This window comes from Labrus mixtus, chromosome 18, assembly GCF_963584025.1.
Source record: "Labrus mixtus chromosome 18, fLabMix1.1, whole genome shotgun sequence".
NCBI classification, from domain to species: Eukaryota; Metazoa; Chordata; class Actinopteri; order Labriformes; family Labridae; genus Labrus; species Labrus mixtus.
In genome coordinates this window covers 12,169,374-12,190,378 of record NC_083629.1, presented here as the reverse complement: position 1 = coordinate 12,190,378, position 21,005 = coordinate 12,169,374, and positions in this window count along the sequence as shown.

Below are 21,005 nucleotides of genomic sequence, written 5' to 3'. Positions count from 1 at the left end.
TTCTTCTATCCCGCTTAGAACACTCACTCAACATCACTGGCACTGCTCTTTCCTGGTTAAAATCCTACCTCACCGACAGACAACAGTTTATCAACATCAATAACTGCTCCTCCATAGCTCCTTTGTCCCAAGGCGTCCCCCAGGGTTCGGTGCTTGGTCCCCTCCTGTTCATCATATACTTGCTCCCCCTTGGTAACATTATCCGCCAGCATGGTCTCCATTTCCACTGTTATGCAGATGACATCCAGCTTTACATCTCCACCAATTCAATCACCACTGAAACCCGCTCTACCCTGACAAACTGCCTCAATGAAATAAAAACATGGATGCACACCAACTTCCTCTCTCTCAACTATGCACAATCAGACATAATAATCATCGGCCCCAAATCCCTCATCGGCCCCAAATCCCTCACCAATTCCATTCACAACTTCTCCTTCGCAATAGACAACTCCACTCTCTCCCCCTCCCTCACCGCCTTCTTTCACCTCAAAAATATAGCCCGCTTCCGTCCGCTACTCTCATTTTCTGCTGCTGAAACCCTAATCCATGAATTCATCACATCCAGACTCGGCTATTGCAATAGCATCCTTTTCGGCACATCATCCAAAGTCCTTAATAAACTTCAATACATCCAAAACTCTGCTGCACGCCTCCTCACCCACACCGAACACGCGAACACATCACCCCTGTCCTGCAAAATCTCCACTGGCTCCCTGTCCCTTACCGTATCCAATTCAAAATCCTTCTCCTCGCACATAAAGCCCTTAACCACCAGGCCCCCTCCTACCTCACGGCTCTCCTTCACCCTCACACTCCTGCACGCAGCCTCCGTTCTTCAAAAGCCAACCACCTATCTCCCCCTCTTAGAACCAAGCACCGAACCTAGGGGGACAGAGCCTTCTCCATAGCTGCCCCCTCCCTCTGGAACTCACTCCCTACACACATTCAACACTGCACCGACCCTCCTTCTTTCAAATCACTGATCAAAACTCACCTCTTTAAACAAGCTAGTATGACTGTGATGTATTTTCTGTTTTCTGTAGTTTACCTTTATTGTTGTTATCTTTATGATTTGTGTGTAATGTTGCAATGTCTGTCCTTACTGTGCTGTTCTTTCTGTTTTTAACTATTGTACAGTGTCTTTAAGTTTTTGAAAAGCGCTTATAAATAAAATTTATTATTATTATTATTATTATCATTATTATTGTTAATAACACTTTTTCAATTACAGATTTCCAAATTTGCAGATCCTAATTAATAGGAACAATAATAGGAACAACCAAAACTACCTGATGACCAGGGAAAATGTCAGCCAGGCTTTAAACAGTGAGAACACATTCACATTTCAGTTGGTGCACAGCCTCTTGAACTGTGCAATTGTGCAGCTTAGTCCTGGTGCCTCTAGAGCTGCCTTTGTTTTTTTCACCTCTCTGCAGCGATGTTATCACACATCATAAACTAAAACATAAAAAGGGCCTGTGTGACAATTTCTTAATTCCAGTAAATGAACTGCCTGGTCTGAGTGATGTTTGCTGCGTTTGCTCTACGCTCAGCACGCCCTGCCTTATGTTAGTATCCCTGCTGTCAGGATCATAGCTCAGGAAGACCTCAAGATATGCACACATTCATTAAACCAGATATATTCACAGATGCAGGAACACAATATGCATCTTTATGAACTGCTGCTTTGTGTCTGCTCAGTCAGCGTGGTGCATCGGGACCTTTAGGGCCTCTCCAAAGGAGTCCGCCATATTGTGACCTTCAGCTGGGACGGAGGAGCTCGGATAGAGGATGAGTGGCGGTTGACAATGTGTTTGATGCAGAGGGAGAAGGTCTTAGGAATGTCCTCAGCTGGTCTGACTGTGTATGCATAAGCACACTTATGAACACTTGGTGTGTGTGTTTTTTCTGTCACACTTCCAATTTGTTTCAACAGTTATTCATGGTCCCTGAAGAATCAACCCAAATGAGTTGGAGTCAATATTAGTGCTAATTGACCAGACATCTGCCAAACTACACAACTACATTATGACATTTTCTTTAGCCACAGCTGTACTTTGTGTTAGCCGATGCTAACATGCATTCATCAGCTTACAGTAGGATACTAAACAAGTATGATGGTCGATATTGCCTGATAATCTTCAGCAATTTAACATTGTCAGAATAAGCATTTTAGCGTTTAACTAAAGGCATCACTTTATGTTAAAGCCTCCACCATGGTTGCAGACTTCAGTCCTAGATTTGTGTCTAAGAAAGGATGTGAAAGGAGGGAGACTGAGATACATTTGGATGGCACGTCGGTTGAATACTGAATTTCAAACTAGGTCTGAAAAGCATGACAGAAAGACTGTGTTAGTTAGTCATATCGTTTATGTAGCTCAGTGTGAGAGGCCCAGGACACAGCAGGATTAAACACAGAAATACTTTTTCATACTGAGAGCAGCTGAACGCTCCTGAGTATTTGGCCGTCACCTAATCCAACCACAGCGTAACTGGTCAGGCTACAGTCCCCAGGGCTCAGTGACTGAACTGTCTTACATCGTAGGTAATGGCAAAACGAGCAGGATGCTAACAATTTGTGCAATAAACAAGGACATGTGTCCCCCACAAGCTTGTAATGTTCTGAAAGAATGCCTTCTTTAATACATTGATGATAATAAAACATGATATCATTTGACAAATCGAAACAGTTTCCATGTGACTGTTTAATCTTTTGCAGCATTAAGCAAAAGTTGTCCTCCAGATTTTCTCAAATGATTTTCAGGCTTGATTGAGAAAGGCCGCTGTGGGTCAACGGAGAAGGTGTTTATTCACCAGAAATTCTTGTAATTAGTTATTAGAATATTGGCAACCCCCTCAGCTACAAATGTCTTTGATTAAAAAGATGGGAGATTAGCTTTTGGCAAGTTTGTCATAATTAAAGCCTGCATTGTGTAAGGTGTGTGTGTATGCATGCACAGATGAGGGAGTAGTTGTAGCCACAGGGAGGAGGGTCTGGAAGAAGGGCTGGAGGGGGTTCCCTGTGGTTGGCTGAATTAGTGCCCGCTGGTTTGGCCTGGCAGCTGCTCTCTGAGCCTGGCATGCTGACAGCCTGGCACTGCGGCATTGTGTTGTCAGGGCCAACCAGCAGACAGTTAGGGAGGAGGTAACACCAAACACAAACTCTTTCCTCATAGCGGGCTTTGTCTTCCAAACAGCTTCTCCGTACGTACACTTCTTGTTAATGCAATATCATTGGATTAGTAGAAGATTAAGTTGGCTAATTAAAGAAGGCAAATTCTATCGTTGGCGTCAGGGGAAATGGAAATGCCATCCTAAGCTGGGTATGACATTCAACCATAATGAAAAGTGTGAACATTATGTTCTTTTTGGAGCAATGTTCTGTTCGGAACCATTCAGGTGACACATTCACTTTTCTGCGCTTTGTTCCATAATTAGCTGAAGTAAAAACTGTGACTGTATGCTCCATGAATTACATTTTATTTAAACTGCTTTGTCAAGAGAGCTTCACAAAAGCCTTAAATGGTCAATTAAAAATATTGCCATCTGTTATAGCAAGTTCTTGTTCCTGATGTAGTTAAAATAAAAAAATCATTTTTCATGACATGCATTTCATTGATTCAGTGGAATTCTTATGATGAAGACATGTAATTCAAACACCATTTAAAATGAATACTTCTTTGTGTTTTTCAACCAACTTTCTATAGGATACTTAAATACATAGCCATTTAAAAATGTTGTTTAAGTGCCACCTATTTCATCACTACTCTGAGCGTGTCATTATGGTTCTGATGCAGGCTGCTTAAGGTGTTTATAGAGCTTTTGACGGCCCTTGTGCTGAGGGTGTCACTGGTGGGATTTGGGGAGATTCTAGGCCTTGCCAGGGCCTGCTGAGCCTGCCTTGGCCCACATGCAGCGGCTTCTGTCCAGGCATGGCACTGGGATATCTTTGTGGCCCAAGAACACCAGCTGCTATCTATGTGTCACAGACAGCTGTATCTGAATATTTATACAAAATGTAGATTAATGTGTGCTTGTGTTTGGCCCCACATGGTGGTCCGATGAACAGGCCAAAGTGTGAAATTGCCCAAAGAGGTCAGAGGTACTGTATATGTCTTCAGCATTGAGAATGGGAGACTCCCACAGTCCTTGGATCTAACTTGTGCTTGTAAGGAATAGAGGAGCAAAGTGGGTTGTGTTGCATTAAACCCCAAATCAGGGGTGCCTGTGGCCTAGTGGTTAGTTCGCATGCCCCATGTAGGCCCAGGTTTGAATCCAACCTGTGGCTCTCTCTCCTGGGTTTCTAACTCTAACCCCTGTCCTGTCTAAAAAAAGGCATAAATACCAAATTGAATATATCTTTAAAAAAGGCAAATCAGTGTTGAACAATACAATGAGTGTTTACCACCCATACAATTCAAAAATAGATGTTAGCTGCTGTGGCATACTGGCCGGTTCACTTTATTTATATTTGGCCCCTTCATGCCTGGCCATGGGAGGACCTAAGAGCAGCTGCCTTTTTTTTTTTTTTTTTTAACAGTGGCTACTCCTTTGCACACCTCGTACACAGTCCAGCTTCTCCTTTGGTTGACGCCATTCATCCCCTGCCAATATGTGACTCGAACAATTGCATTCAAAGCAATGGCCACCATCCACAGCCATGGCTCGACCAACCTTGGCCCTTCTCTAAGATGAGTTTTTGGAGGGAGTTTTGGTCGATGTTTGGTCAAATAATCTGTTGGCTGATAGCAATAGAATCTCTGAATGTGTTTTGGAGAGTGTTTTGAGGCTGGAGTTGTATTAAATGAGCAGATGGTCTTTACTTCCCTGTTTGAATGAGTGGAGTGGACCAGTGGGCACACAGACGCAGATTTGTGTGTAAACTGTTTTACCTCCCCTCTCTTTGTTTAGTAATGGGGATGGCAAAATGGTTGCAAACTGCTGATGGACAATGGCTCGGCCCTAATGAGCGCAAAGTGTTTTGGTGCTGCCGGTATAATGAGGATGGAGTGAAGGGGCTAATTGTTGCAACCATCTGAAGGTACCACAAGCCTGTATTTCATTTTAAATACTAAACCAAAAAAAATTAAATAACTGTGCATTCAAACAATTCTGGTACTGTTTGAAGCACATCATAGGAGAGTAAAGGCAGATGTACTTGGTTGTCAAACTGAAACAGAAAGAAGTATCTTATCACTACAGTGAGCAGTCTACTGTATGTAAATCCATCAAAGGATAGTAAAACCATAAGGTTACACAGTATTGTGCTTATTTACTCATCCCTTATCTGCCATGTGGCCACTTGCTGACCCTGCAAACATACTTTACTGACACAATGCCAATAACACAAGGTGTAAAACTCACAGGTTGTGAAGTCTTTGATTATTACTGGTGAGGATCTGCTTGTCAGCCATGTTTGTTTGGTGGGTCCCTCAGTAATTTATGGAGGAAATGGTGTGTGGGTGTTCCTCTCCCATTGTAGCCTGTGTCCCTCACTCACCCGGATCCCTCTCTGTTGAGTAGACAATTGACCACCATGCTTTGGAGTAAACCACCGTTTAACTGCACCAAACAGCAAGCCCCTTCTAGTCATTGATCATTGTCATGAATGTGTTGTCTTTACTGAAAATGTTTATTTTGCTTTCAGTCTTGGATGAGTTATGTCATTCAAATTATCACTTTGGAATGATTTCTGATAATTAGCATGATTTTTCTTCCTGGACATGATTGACTATAGGCTGATGACAGATTGGGTTATTTACTTAGATAAACGGTTTTGAATCTCCCCATCAACCAAAAGTGGAACCAAGTGAGTGTTGCACAAATGACTAGGACGAATCCAACTAGTCAGTATGTGACTGCCCTGGCATAATGGACACAACAAACAAAAAGCTTTTGCATCGATAAAAGTGCCATTTTACGGAGTTAAAAGGCAACAAAGTAAAATAACATTTAATACAAAAAATTGAATGGCTCTATAAATACTCTGCATCCTCATGATGAACCTCCATTAGACGTAAGCGTTTTTTAGACTCTAAAGGGCACTTTTTTTTCCCATTCTTTCCTACTTCAAAAAACTAAACGTTATTGTGAAAATAAAGATAAGCTCCTAATGCTATTTCATCTTTTGAAGTTTGTAGTGGCAGATTGTGGATCTAGCAAAGCTCACACAGCCGTAAAAGGAGACATTTTTGCAGAGGCGTACAAGTTTCCCATCAAGCCTGTGCCGTTGCTCTCTATGGCAGCAGGGCCGGAGTACTTCCCCGTCATTACGACTACTCCGGAGGAAAAAGTGACTCAAAATGGTTTCCAGGTTTTTACTTTAATCTGAAAAGGGAGGGGTGAGAAGAGGGGTGGGGGGCTTGGTTGCAGGTATAGCTATATAATCTGTGAAATACTCTGGGCTGTGGGAAAGCAGCAGACTGTAACATCATTTTCAAAAAAAAAGATTATTCTAGTCCTTGTCCTGCACAGAAACAAACAAACTTCAACACATTTAATGCATTTCTTTTTCTTGACAAACTTAACATATTTCACTGCTGAGAACATCTGTCATCAGTCTTTTGGTCGCACGTGTATTATTCTCTGGTCGTCAACCAGAGGCAGACATTAGAACAATAAGCATTGTGAATGTCTGACAGTGACAAACCCCTCCAGTTCTATGAGTTACACCAGGGGATGACACCCATATAAAGGGGAAATGGGTGTAGATTAGGAAGGGAAATGACACAATTTCCAAATTTAATTGTGAGTCCCTTGTTTCTGTAAGTTTCACATCTTTGGTTTTTAATGGCAACATATAGAAGATATCCAAATGTTAAATCAGCATACTCAGCATGTTAGGTGGCTCTCAGCAGGATTCCCTCAGTAGAGTCATACTGTCTGAGGAGGAGCCACATTGTCTACAAAGGTTCCCATGTTCCTTTGTACCCTGATAGGTTTACCAGCAGCAGCGTTGAATAAGGAGTCACTCTCCCATAGGACAAACAGGAACCTGCCTGAATGTACCCGATGCTTATCTGTCTCTCCCATGACTACTGTCTGCACTTTGAGAACTAGATACCACTAATGTTGTTTTGACAGTTCTCCTATTAGATTGTTGAACTTGGAGCAAACAAAATAGGACGGTTTTGCCACTATCATAAGTAAATATGAGACAAAGTAAGAGAACACTTAGCTAACCTTCAGATAACAATGGGAAACAGCAAGTGGCTCTTTCAAGAGTTAATAAAAAGCTATATTGATCAGACCAAAAGCAAAGAGGATTTCATACATAGTCAATGTCGCTAAGGTGAAACCAATCATTTGACTCGTGATTACTGAGAAGCAAAATTGGGGTATTCATCTGTTGTTCTGTCGACTTCTTCAGGCTGGGATCTCCAGCTGGCATTGGACATAAGATGCGAAAAACTGTGTTTTACTCCCTCTGGGTGGGTATGTGAGTCTCTGACTCAATTGAAGGAGTTCAAGTTGCTCGGATGGATGGATCATGAGATTGACATGCGGATTGATGCAGCGTCAGCAGTATTGCGGACACTGTCGTGACGAAGAGGGAGTCTGAAGGCAAAGCATTGTTCTTCCAGTTGATGTCCGTTCCAACCCTCACCTATGGTCATGATCTGTGGGTAGTAACTGAAAGAAGGAGATTGCGACTACAAGGGGCCAAAATCAGTTTCCTCTGAAGGGTGGCTGGACGCAGCCTTAGAGATAGATTGAGGATCTCAGACATCCGTAGGGAACTCAGAGTAGAGTCGCCGCTCTTCACATCAAAAGGAGCCAGTTGAGGTGTTTGTGGAATCTGATCAGGCTGCCTCCTGGTCACCTCCAGAGGGAGGTCTTCCGGGCATGTTCGCTGCTGGAGGGATTCCAGATCCCTTCTTGCTTGCTTGGATCCTCCAGGAGGAGCTCGAAAACTCTGCTGGGGCGAGGTAAGTCCTGGGCAACTTGCTTAGACTGCTGCCACAGAGACGGATACGCGGAAGATAATGGATGGATGGTTGAAAAGCATGCTTCGCAGTTCAGTTGTAATGCCTGTAGTTTGAGTCTGCAGGAATGTGCGGCAGGGCTCCGAGCTCATAAGGTTATTCAGGCATAATTTCCTAGATTTCTCATATCGCAGAAAGAAAAAGTATGCAATGTCATTTTTTCCAAAACCGTCCAGCCCTAATGACCACTAAGTCAAGTTAGCAAATTCTTGATCCGGACATCTGCAGTGCATTGATTTCTGGAGCTTGCAAAAGGTCCAATGCAAACTCTCGGGAAGAGTTCTAAGCCAAAACTGTTCTGGTCCTGTTCCATTTATTTGTTTGTTTGTCTGGCCAGCAGACACACCTGCAACAAAGAACAGTTCCAGAAAAATGTTGACCTGTGATGTGATGGCCTGCTAGGGTTCTTTAAATATCAGAACTTTGAAACCTTCAAAACGACATTGATAAAATCAAACAATATCGATACCTGTTCCGATACCATGGCTACAAAAATAGCAGTGCTAGGCTACCAAAATTGGGACATTTCTTGCTTTTCATTACCAACCTGGTACATTCAAAATACTTTCAAAGGAATATTTGCCCACGTGTCAATCATCAGTGGTGTGGAGCTTCAGCAAACAGTGCACAGGTGTTGGCTAAATGAAAACGCAACAACCAGATGACATCTCCGTCTCTATGCAGCAGACGCTAATGTAAGTTGTGCATCTTTATAAGAAGCCAAAGTGAGTCAGCTTTGGATTCAAACATGGTTGCAGTTTTGTTTCTTTTAAGCTTCAGTTATTTTTATTGAGACGTGATAATCACATGTATGTCTTTATAAATCCGTTATTGGACGTACTACACCATCTTATATAACATCTCTGCTGAACTGGACCACACTCGCTCTACTGACTGTCTATTGCTCCAAGTCCCGCGGGTTTACTCTGAACTTGGAAAATCCGCTTTTAGCTTTTTAGCTCCAAAAATGTGGAACAATTTACAACACTCTCTCAAGATTGACACTCTTGTTTCTCTTGGGCAGATTAAGACAATGATCTCAAACCACTTTAGTGGTCTAATTGTTTGTAATGACAATCATCCTGACCTGTCGTTGTTGTTTTATTTGTGCCCTTTTGTTTGTTTTTTTATATCTGTATTTCGACATCGTTGTAAATGAGAGAAACCTCAATGATTTTCGAGAAGATTATTGTTAAAACGTGTTATTTAAAAGTATCAAATTGTCAAAGGTTTTGACAATCTTATGACCTTCAAGTGGTGTCCAGCATCATAAATGTATTCTTCAGTGTATACAGTATGGTGTCATCTATTGGTCACCATTTTTAGTTTTAAAGCATACAAAAAAATCCTGCAGCTGGAAAGCCAAAAACTACAGAATTACAAATGAAGAATGTCAATTGTTCTGGACTCGTGATGAGCTTCAATTTGTCTTATTTTCTTTAGATCCCTGTTGGTTCTGAATTTCTCTGATAAGGCAATCAAGAGATGCAGAGTTAAACAAATGCACAGTCATTTGAAATGAGGCATACAATATTTATTCCTCTATGAAACCGGAAGCACTCTTGTGATACATTGTGACATAATTTAAAGCAAACATGCTTAGCTTTGCATAAACAATCACAGCTCGGAGAACAATCCTCTCTCCTATAAGGGAGGAACTTCCTTCTGATTTCCCCTACACTTGCAGGAATATTGTTATTTTATAGTGCGGGAAGTTGTTTTCGTATTGAATCACAGTCATTTTTCACGCTCCTGATGGCTGCCAGGGTCACTTTTCCCCACGCTTTGTAACATTTCCTTATCAAAGCAATTTGGTAAAACGGTTTCTTATTTGGCATCATATCAAAAGCAGTGCGAGTTTTTGCGTGTATTGATAGCTGATCTCAAGGCTCTGTGCTTAACTTAGATGGTTCCCAGCATAGTTGGGCCTGGCGTGAGGTAGCGGGGAGTAATCCCAGCTGCGAGCAGGGCCTCATGCGTGACCTGCCCTGCATGTCCAGGGGGGGATGACTACAGGCATAGTTTAGGGTGGGGGGTTCCCATGTCATAGCTAAGGGCATGATGGTGTTATGGGCCTACTTTACAACATGCTTTTCTTTTTTCTGCTCCTCTGACAAGCCTCTTGACTCTTCAGAGACCTTTAATTCGTGGTCCCACTCTGCTTACTGTCAATCTCTGCGTCCTCGAGGGTCACTCCCATCCATGGGAACATTGGTTGTGACAGTAGGAGTCCCGGAGGGGATGGTACAGGGTGGGTCTCGACTGAATACCACAACCGGGCCAGAAAGGCATAGTTTTGTAGTTCAAAAATGTTCTTCTGCAGCCAAAGTGAGGGAGTTTGAGGTTTGTATTTCATAATGAGTCAAACTTTGTATGGATGTGCCACATGCACGTTCCAGGAAACCTTGTGTGTGAAAAGGATGTGTCACCTCTCCCTTGGATAGATCAGTGCACTTGGACCTTGATGATATAGGTAAGCGCATGAAGACTGATTAAGGGCCAGGATGTGCGTGAGACATCCTCTGATGTTCAGGAATTCCCTCATTAAAGAGGGTCATGTTGATGGTCAATAGGAATCAGGCAGCGGAATAAACAGGGGAGGTTCCTCCAGCAATTTCAAATAAACACACTTTCCTTATAGTCAACATGGAAGTGGTTGTTACAAATATGTGCATTTCTGAAATGTGCCACTTCCCTCCTGTCGTCAGTCAAAGCTGTGAGTAGTTTCCTTTGCATTAAAGAGCCAAAACGCCAAAGTCTTGGTTTGCTTTAAAACTGCTTTGATGAACTTTGGTTTTGCATAGAATTTGGCGCCCCCTGTGTCTAATAATGTGTATGCGGTGTTTTCTGACAAAATCTCAACCCTCTTTCTATTAACAGTCAAAAGTACAACTCATCGAGAATCTTACACAAAGCCTGTTTTTGCAGCGTGCTGTAAATTGTAAATTATGATTTTTTTTTTTATGTCTTCATGCCTTTTTATTCATACGGGATAGAACAGTGGATAACGTAAAGCAGGATAAGACAGTTGGGGATGACGTGCGGCAAAGTGTCACAGCTCGAGAGTCAAACCCTTGTTGAGGTTTAAAGCCTCTGTATTGAGCATGCAACATAAACAGTTAGGCTATCCAACGCCCCAGCATTTAAAGGCATTAAAAATGACTACATGAAATGATCAAACTTGTCACTGATGGTCTTGTTTGCTTTTGAAGGTCACATAGAAAAAAGACCTAGTATCCTTAGTCTCTCCATGTGTATAACAGCCTCTCATGTTAATGCAGCTTGTCATTAAAATGATAAATATGGCAATGGATTTGAGCTTGTATAGTGCTGTTCTAGTCTTCTGACTACTCAAAGCGCTTTTACACCACAGGTCATACCTACCTATTCACACACTCATGGCAAAGGTTCCTATGCAAAGTGTCCTTTTTAGTATTAACGAATCCCATTCATGGGATATGCTGCCAATAAAGCAGAGGGATCAGCTTGGGGTTAAGCGTCTTTGCCAACGACACATTGGACTGCAGGTGCTGGTGATCAAACCTCCAACCTTCCGGTTGAGAGACAACCGACTCTACCAATTCTTACAGTGTCCTAAATTTAAGTTCTTGATAAAAAATTTTAATTGCCTGAATGTCAGTAATTATAGAGACTGTTAGTGTATCTGTTCAGTGTATGGTTCACTGCTGGGGCCACATCAGGGCCCCGATTTTGTTGTTGTTTTTTTCCCCTGTCCTGGCCCTCCCTCCCCCTTCTCATGTCTGACAAATCGTTTCCAGCTAATTTACGACGGTCGAGCTGTGGGAGAACAATACCCCCATGGACGTAAAGCGGTGCGAGCTCTACCACATGTCCCGGTGAGGAGCGAGGTGCTCACAGGAAACACTTGCTGAGATAACAAGATAGTAGGAAAAGCAGGGCCACTGAAAGGCCAAGCCGAGGAACGCGCTCACCGAGAGGAGCTTTAGACTGACCATCATGCACACGTCCTCAATCTTCATCTTTTGTTTGTAAGGATGTTTTGTTAAAAGCATGGCCTTTGAACGTCGATGGAACGTAATGACTTACTGAGTCATATCCAGCTAGTTATGTGAAGTTATGAATATTGTCCTTGACTCAATGACTCACTTGGCTGACCATCAAAAAACGGTGACGTCAGACAATCTAAAGCCTCTCCAGGACAAACCAGTTGGAGTTTGAGCGCTGCAGGGAGCTGCTGTGTTGCATCTGTTACATGTATACACACTCAGCAATCAATTGTTTTCCCTGTGTGTGTCTCCCACGCACACACACAATGCTCAGCCCTGCCTCCTGGCGAGAATAAACATTTGCTAAAACCGTTTAGATGTGCATCTACAGAGGCTGATTACATGTATTTAGCCCAGATAATCATTTTCTGGATCTCATGTGTGCTGTAATTACAGAAAGCACCTGTGCCTGGCCCACCTGCAGTGATTACTAAGAATGCCAAGCTGGAATTGAACCATAATTATAACAACAGGGGAAAGGGAACATTGAGCAGACGTACAACTCAATAATGTTTCTATTAAGAATGCTGCTGGGTTTACAGCATGAGAGGAAAAGAATTGTCTCCGTAGGATTCCTGGAAAATGAACTACAGCATGAAAACTTTTAAAACCCCTGACCTCCCCCCCCCCCCCCCCCTAGGCAGATCAGCGTTTCAATCTTGCCAGCTAGGTTAGGGTTGACCAATACAGGTGACATGGAGGACAGCAGGATCAAGGTCATCAGTCAGGCTGATTGATGAGCTACTTGTTTTCACGGAGCACCAAGTATAGGCACGAGGAGGAAAAGGAAAGCAGTCTTCAAGGCTGCCATGTTTGTGTTTTGAGGACAGAAGTGAGAGGTCAAACTGAGCCCAGGGTTTTTAGGTTATTAAAACGATCCCTCTCTGTTCGAAAAGCAATTCGCGGGGGGTGGTGAAGGGTACTTTTCTCCACTTTTGAGTGATTTCAGTGGGAAAGGAAGAATAGGGAAGTGGCAAGCCCTCTTAAGATCAATGAATGTGGTGGAAAAAGGAGTGGCCCAGGGCAGCCAATAGTGGCAGGGCCGCAGGGAGCTACTGGAGAATAAAGTAAACAAGGAAACCACCTGATGTGAGCGGGGTCACATTAATGCTCAGTCCTCCACGCAGGCAGGTGCTTCCTGAGTCCTGCTCTCTCAATCAGTTGAGCTTTGCTGCACTCGCCACTTGCTTTCTGTTTTCTTTACTGCAAAACATTTTCTTAGAATTATGTGTCATGATGGCGAGGTGTAAATTCAGCCTGCAATCACAGTGAAAAGCAAACATTTAAGGGTAGTATAAAGCAGATTGAGATTCACTGAAATGATGACGTCTATACAGGCAGTAAAGATAAGAGCAGCTGGTTGTTTGTCACTACAGCACACAATGCTTGATGATGAGCATGTTTGCAGGGGTCTGTGTCTGCAGATAACAGACCGTTACTATGAAAGGAACAGTCAGGTGAACACAGGAGACAAATTGTGTTTCAAATTACAAGTACACAACCTGCACAGGGTGAGAAAACTTTTTCATATCCTAGTCCACCTCTCCTTCTGCTCTTTTACGCTTCTCTTTCCTTCTTTTTCGCTTTGCTGGTTGGTCTGGGATTGTTTTGTGCTGTGCAATGAGGAAGGAAGTCGGTGTGAGAAAGTGCCTGTTTTTTTGAGACCAACAGGAATTGGCCTCATCACAAGCATTTCTTTTTTTTCGCCGCTGGAACAATGCACTGGCGTCACACCCCTTGACTGGACCTCAGCATTTCACATGGAAAAATGTTCCCAGAATTCCGCTCCCAGGCTCGGGGTAAGGCCGAGGATGGGGTGAGGGTGAGAGGGCGGGAGTTGAAGGGCGGAGGGGATCGGCTGTTAGCGGAGTGCGAAGTGACCAGCGCACACTTGTCACTACCACAACCAGGGAAAGTAAAGTGTCACTTCTAGACGATGACATGTCCCCAAGATAAATAAAAACTATCTTAAAATCTTCACTTTTAATGCAGTCTTTGAAAGAAGAAAAGTCATTACCTCTTCCACGCAACTTGGAGTATGACATTTCTCTTTTTATCATTAGCTCTTACTGGAACCTTAGAATATAAAATTAGGATCACTTCCATAGTAGTAAAAACATTTTCCTTAACAATAAAATGGAGACCTTACCAAGGAAGTGTGCGGGTATAGCATCTGACAACACAGATGAAAGGATGCCTCAGTGGTACAGTGTTGCAGGTCACATAATTATTCTCGTCTTAAGACCATTATAAATGAAAAATGATTTTCTGTTGACAAAAAGGCAGTATACACTCGAAATCCAGCAAAATAGCTTTCGCTGATACCAGATCCCAATCATGCTAGCTGCCATCGACACTTTCAGTCATTATTAAACAGAAATTCAAAAACCAAAGAAAACTCTTGGAGGTTTTTGCCGGATGAATTCAGCTACCAGAGTGACACAGTACTTCTGCTGCAGTAGGGCTGGTTGGTACACATTTTCTGATGTGTGGCTGTGGCTCAGTTGGTAGAGCCGGTCTTCTCTCAACCAGAAGGTCGGTGGTTCAATCCTCAAGTCCTGCAGCCACATGTCTGTTGCTCCTGCTGCTTTGTTGGTGGCGTATGAATCCTTATGAATGGATTAGTTACTTCTGATAGTCACTTTACATAGCAACCTCTGCCATCAGTGTGTGAATGGGTAGGTGTAAAAGCGGTTTTAGTAGTCAGAGGACTTACAGCGCATTACAAGCTGAAGTCCATTTACCGTTTAGTGCTTGTTAATGATTTTTTTGTATAATGACTTTAACACATTTACTGTATCCAGGTCATTTCTTGCTGCTGTGAATCAGAATCAGCTTTATTGACCAGGTATGCTTACACACACACACACACACACACACACACACACACACACACACAAGGAATTTGACTTCAGTGAACTGTGCTCTCTATGTATAAAAGTACAACATTAAAAAAGTAACAACAGTAAACACCAAATAAGGACTAAATAAGACAATAGTACAGTGGTGAGTAGTTCAAAAATGTTGACATAAACATGATAATAAAAATCTGTAATTATGTATCCAATGGGTTCATTTAAATGAGGTTGAGAGTTTTTTGCAGTGTTTACGTTAAAGGCGTGCATAGATTGGTATCAGATGAAGAGGACAATGATAATAATACAGTATTTACATGATTAATTTATTTAACATAAAATGAGTTGAAATGTACATTCACAGTGCGTGATGGATTCAGGGTTTCCAGTATTTCAGAGCAACAGTTTTGACACTGTGACTGTTTAGTGTTCATCAGAGTGACAGCCTGGGAAGTGTCACTAGAGGGGAAGATTTATTAATATTGGAGGGATAAAGAAAATGTTGCCTTACTTTCATACTTACATGTCATGTTTGTGTGCCCTGCACTCTGTGACTTCAACCAGCAGAACAATCAATACAAAAAAATTGTGACATGTATTGTACATGTCTACACTTGGTCTATCAAGGCAACCAGTGAAACCTCATGGTTGATGTTTTGGTGTTATGCTGAGGACTGGGCGTGTATGTTTGTGAAGAGTTACACAAGTATGGAAGGTAAGTTTTATTATAGGCTGATTATGATCTGTTTTCAAAAGTCTACATCCTGAACATATTGACTCTGCTGCATTGCTCATCAACTCAGACGTTGCGAGCATTTAAATGCCACCGTACTGATCAGTATAGGAGCATTAACTTTAAGCCACTGATGAGACAGATACATTTGTATTACATGTTCAGGTCAAGTCAAATTAATTTAAGGTTGAACTATTGCAGAATGTCCCCTTATTACAGAATTATCCACGATTTTCCATGCTGATAGAAACAAATATGATAAAAACATGAACAATATACTTGTTTATAAAGAACTGCTGGGATTTCACAGAACTTGGACCTTCAGTGGATAAACCCAAACACACACTCAACCCTATGTTACATGGTTGGCATCACAGTGTTTCCCTGTGCTTATGTTTTTTTTCTCTGCTTCTGCAGCATGGTGCCTTTAAGAAAAACAAATGACCTCTGCTTAAATGTGCAAGGTCGGCACTTATATTATCAGTATCATTCATCACCCTGGCTGATAAATCATCATGGCGTGTATGAGAACTCTGAACTCCAAACAGAAAGATTAATTTGCATAGCACCTTCAACTATAAATCAAAATCCACTATAGAAATGCCCCGGCTTTGAAAGAAAACGTCAAATATCCACATGTGTGCATGACCGAGCAGCATAACAGGCAGCAGTCTTTCAGTATACCATTGAGGAAGCATTCCTCTTATACATTTGCTTTTCCTCTTAAGGAAGAAATCCGCTGTGTTAAATGTGAGCATTGCTCAGTGTGTTGTTTTTTTTTTTTTTAAATGAGGGAATCTAAAAGATATGACATCTTTTTTATGTCTGGAGAATACAGAGTTTTATGAGATGTCAAATTGGACAGAGACATGAAAATTGCCTATGAGAGCCAAATTAGAGAGGTAAGAAGTGGGGCAACTTGGGACCAACAAGGTCAAGTTGGAACAACACTCCAAAGCCATTAGCCATTAGCATTCGCCATATTTAGAACTGGCAGTGAGGGAGCTCCTCCTGGGCTACAAAATGAGGCCGAATGCATCACTGCTCCAGAACATCCATCAGCCCTGCACAGTCTCATCAGTGAAGATCCAACATCAATGAGCCTTTACTACACAAATAGGCTGCACCCACTCCTCAACACTAGCCTCCCACTGAGAGAATCAATCAACCAGCATCCACTCAGCTCTTGTTGTCCCTGTACAAAGCTGAGTAAGCACTGACCAAGGCCTAAATGATGTCAAACGTGGCTTGAAGCCCAATCGCTTATACCTCTGCGCAGTACACTGCTGTTAATATCACGGCAGGGCCTTTAAGTTGACTTGGAAAAAGTGGAGATGGGTTTGTGTATTATGTACACAGTAAGCAATTATGAGGTCAGCTGCAGTTCAGCTAGCTAAATGGAAACCAAACAAAAGGTCACATTTTACTCTCACGGCTGCAGAGAAGAGTCCTGATGAGCCTTTAGGGATCAAGACAAGGCGTCGCAAAGTTACAGTGTTGTGAGGCTCTCACTTTTGAGAATGACTTTCTTATGTGATTCCCTCGAAAATAACTTTCCCATGGACAAACTAGCGGAACAAATTTCCAAGTATCTTTGTTCATGAAATCGGAAGCAAAGGTAGGAAGCTGCTTGTGCATACAACTGGGAAAAGGACAAATAGGAATTTTCGACTCGTCAAAGGAAAAAACAACGGACCTTCCAGAAATACTTCTAGAACTGTATTTACATAAACAATAATATCGTAGAGGTCATGTGCTTGAGGTCAGGAAGTGCAGGAAGAAAACAGATTAGAGATCATTAAGTGTCTGGATAATTAAAGCTGAATCACAGGCTCTTATCACACCAAATCTCAGCATCTAACAACATAGCATGCCAAGGTGAAATTACTAGACGGTAATCATGCTGATGGTGTTCAGTGATTGTGTTGAATTTCCCATTAGGCCAAAACCCTTGCAACTTTGAAGATTGATATTGGCTTTTACTTTGATGAAAATTCCCCTTGTTTTACAAAGACAAGCAACTTCTAAAAAAAAACACAATTAATAGGAGCTATTTAAAAAAAATCTTCCTGTGGTGCCTCTGTGCTGCCAGAATCACTTGAGGACACAAAGAACCCGTCAAGGAAATACACCTGTTCACACTTCATATTAACAGGTAGAGAGTGAGTGTGAAATGGGGGGCACGAGGCCTGAGGCGTCATCGTCTCAGGCTGCTCTTCCTGATAGGCTAACTGGTGCAGCTTTAACAGCCCTCTTCACACCAGCACGCTCTTCCCTATCCTCGATTTATCTCTTTCCTTTTCCTGCTGGGAGGTTTTGTCTTGCGTAAGGCAGTGATGCTTTGACTCGGGCCAGGGAGGATTTCCTCAAGGCAGAAAAGCTTCTTCCACTCTCACAATTAGTGCTGCGCTGGTAATCACTCAAGAATTGCTTGGACACATAAACATGTTTGGTTCTCATGTTGTGTGTGTATCTCTGAGTGTCCTTCATGTATTTATTAATAGTCATACAACAGTTGTTTCCAGCTTTGTGATCTGATTGGATAAGAGGTAATCCAGAGTGCTGATATAGAGTGTAAGTATTTGGGGGGTCGGCAGTAGCTCAGTCTGTAGGGACCTTGGGAACCGAAGGGTCACTGGTTCAAGTCCCAGTTTGGAACAAAATTATGGAAATTGGTCTGGTAGCTGGAGAGGTGCCAGGGCCCCCCCGAGGCGCCCCCGAGCAAGGCATCGAACCCCCAACAGCCCCAGGGCGCTCCCTGTGTAGTACCCTGAAATCTCTCCAGTAATGCATGTCCACAGGTCCTGTTTGTGCACGTGTGTATTTCTGGCCTATGTGTGTGAGAATAATGCCTCTCAATAACAGAGTGTACACCAGAATTTCCGCCAGGGATTAATTAAATGTGTAAAATAAAATTAAAAAAACAAAAAATCAGGTTGATGCCTGGGTAGGAACTTTGGTCGATGTACTGTGTTGCTGTGGGGAGCCAATAAAACTTCGGCACTAACTAGTCAGCATCAGTTCTGTGTTCTTATGATAGTATGAAAGTGCATCTGCTTTACTGTTGCTAAAGTGACATCGTTTGGCCAAAGTGACAGATGTGCTAATGTCTATCCCTGCTGTCTCTCAGTGTGTCAAAGGTGGAGGTCTCTGTTAGGATCAATATCACGTATTGAAGGGTTGGCCCGTGTCTGTTGGGGAGGGAAGAATGTGCTGCTGTCTCCTGGCACAGTGGCACACAGACAGCTGTTACACACTCAGCCTCAGATCACCCCCGACATGTTTTACGCACTTCAGCCTGAGCACGAGCCTTGAAACTTGAGTGTTGTTGAGCTGTAAATTACACCGCAGGCATTGACGACGTCAAGATGCTGCCGCCCAGACGCCTTTTCAATACATTTACTCAGGTGTAGTGACACCAACATGCATCACGACATGGTGTAAGTGACCCAAGTGTGTTATTGGTTGGTGCTGTAAGGGTGGAGGTGCGCTGACATGGCTGTGTTTTGTCAACAGTGTAACAAGAGGGTGGCTGGAAAGTTCCACTGCAGACGAGGGCTTTCATTAGACGGGCAGCCTTAATGTCAGGGTGTCTAGTCTAAAGTCAGCTGAAGGTTTGAACAGAGAGAAAACAGACATTCATAACAGATGTGAAAAAGGTAATTCATGACACTTTTAAAAGCCTGCAACGCAGATGCCAAAAGGGACACATTTAGATATGGTAATGTTAGGCTAATGCCACAAATTGTAATATTGGAGCAGTAAGGGATTCTTGTGCTTTTAATCAGCGGGCTGTGTCAAAGCAATTAGCTGCATGTTGTCTCCTTGACAGCACTGAATTCAACATTTAATCATTTGTCCTAAGTACTTAACGTCTGGCAACTCTCTTTACACCCTGAACGCCCACACACACATTTCAACAATTATGGGCGAAAACAAATGCGCCCCTAAAAAAAAAAAAAAAAACCTATATTAAGTATTTGTGTATCAGAAAGAAGAATTAAGTGAACACAGGCCAGCACGATGCTGAGGGAGAAAGAAGACCACCCCTTGCATCTCTAATTGCTGCAGCAGGTGATTTCTTTTCTGAGGGTTGACGTGCTTAGATGTCTCAGATCCGTTGGCAGCTCACTTCAAAAGCCCCCATTGATTGGCTGGACAGATTGGGGCATAGAGATCAAATGTGCTGTAAAGAAGTGTTAAACTGCCCTGCATTAAACAGGGCGGATTTCTGGACTAAAAGGGAGCCATCTGTTAGCACTGTAGCTAATTTCCTATCACACTTGCCTAGATTATTGATGCCATTGGATCAGTTGCCAGAGCAGGTCTAAGTCAGGTCAGTTACAGCTGAGTACAAAGGATAGAGCAGAAAAAAAAAATCACTTTTCAGAAAAAAATAATGTTTTTATGTCTCTGTGAGGTGACTTTTTACTCTTGTCGTCAGGTTTAATCACTTTTGTTCCACTGCAGATTAACAGTAAACATGGATTGACATTTTGCATGAGGAGAATTTCATTAAAAATGGTCTTTGATCGCTGTTGATGGGGGAAGTATCAACAGAATGCTGTGGGACTATTTGCCAGCATTTTCAACAAGTGTGTTTTGAGTCACTTGCTTACATTTCAATAAAAGAGAGAGAGAGAGAGAGAGAGAGAGAGAGAGAGAGAGAGAGAGAAAGAGCAGTTCATCCCTGATTGGATTATTTTGTTAGTATTTTGAGTTATAGCATTTCAAACATTTAGAATAAATCTATTACTCATGGATAACGTTAAAAAGTCGAGCTTTGCTGGGAACCAACATCAATCTGCCAAAGAACCAAACAATTGCATCTGGAGCTTTCTCATAAAAGGCAATTTAGCCTCCCAAGTCCAAGTCCAACAGAACTTCCATACCTCTTCCATTTCCTAATCAAAATGTTATTTTTGGGGGTTTGGATGCCAACTAAAAAGCCGTAGAGCAATTCAGAAATCTGCTTTACTAAACACTGTCACAGAGAAAAATGTCCAACACAAAGCTGCAATGTAGTGGTGGGCTGAAGTCCGTTTCCAAGGCTGTGTTTACTTCAGAGCAACTAGCAGAGAAAGTCCTTGTGGAATATTGTTTGCATTGGCTAGGAGGAAATATCTAATAGAGCCTAAACGGTCCTATTGATTCAGCCAGGTTCTCTGTCTATTTATATACACCAACATTAAGAAAGATGGATAGGATCTGATGGTAAATATTATGACATAAAGTGTTTCTCCATATCTGATCCAAGCTGGCGTTTTCCTTCATCCTGCATCGTGAAGTTTCATTACAAGCATCACTGACTGTGTAGCACAGGCTAAAGCTTTACAAGGAACAGTAACCTGAGGCCCAGTTAGGAAACCTTAACCATGCGCCATCAAATATTAAAGTGTAT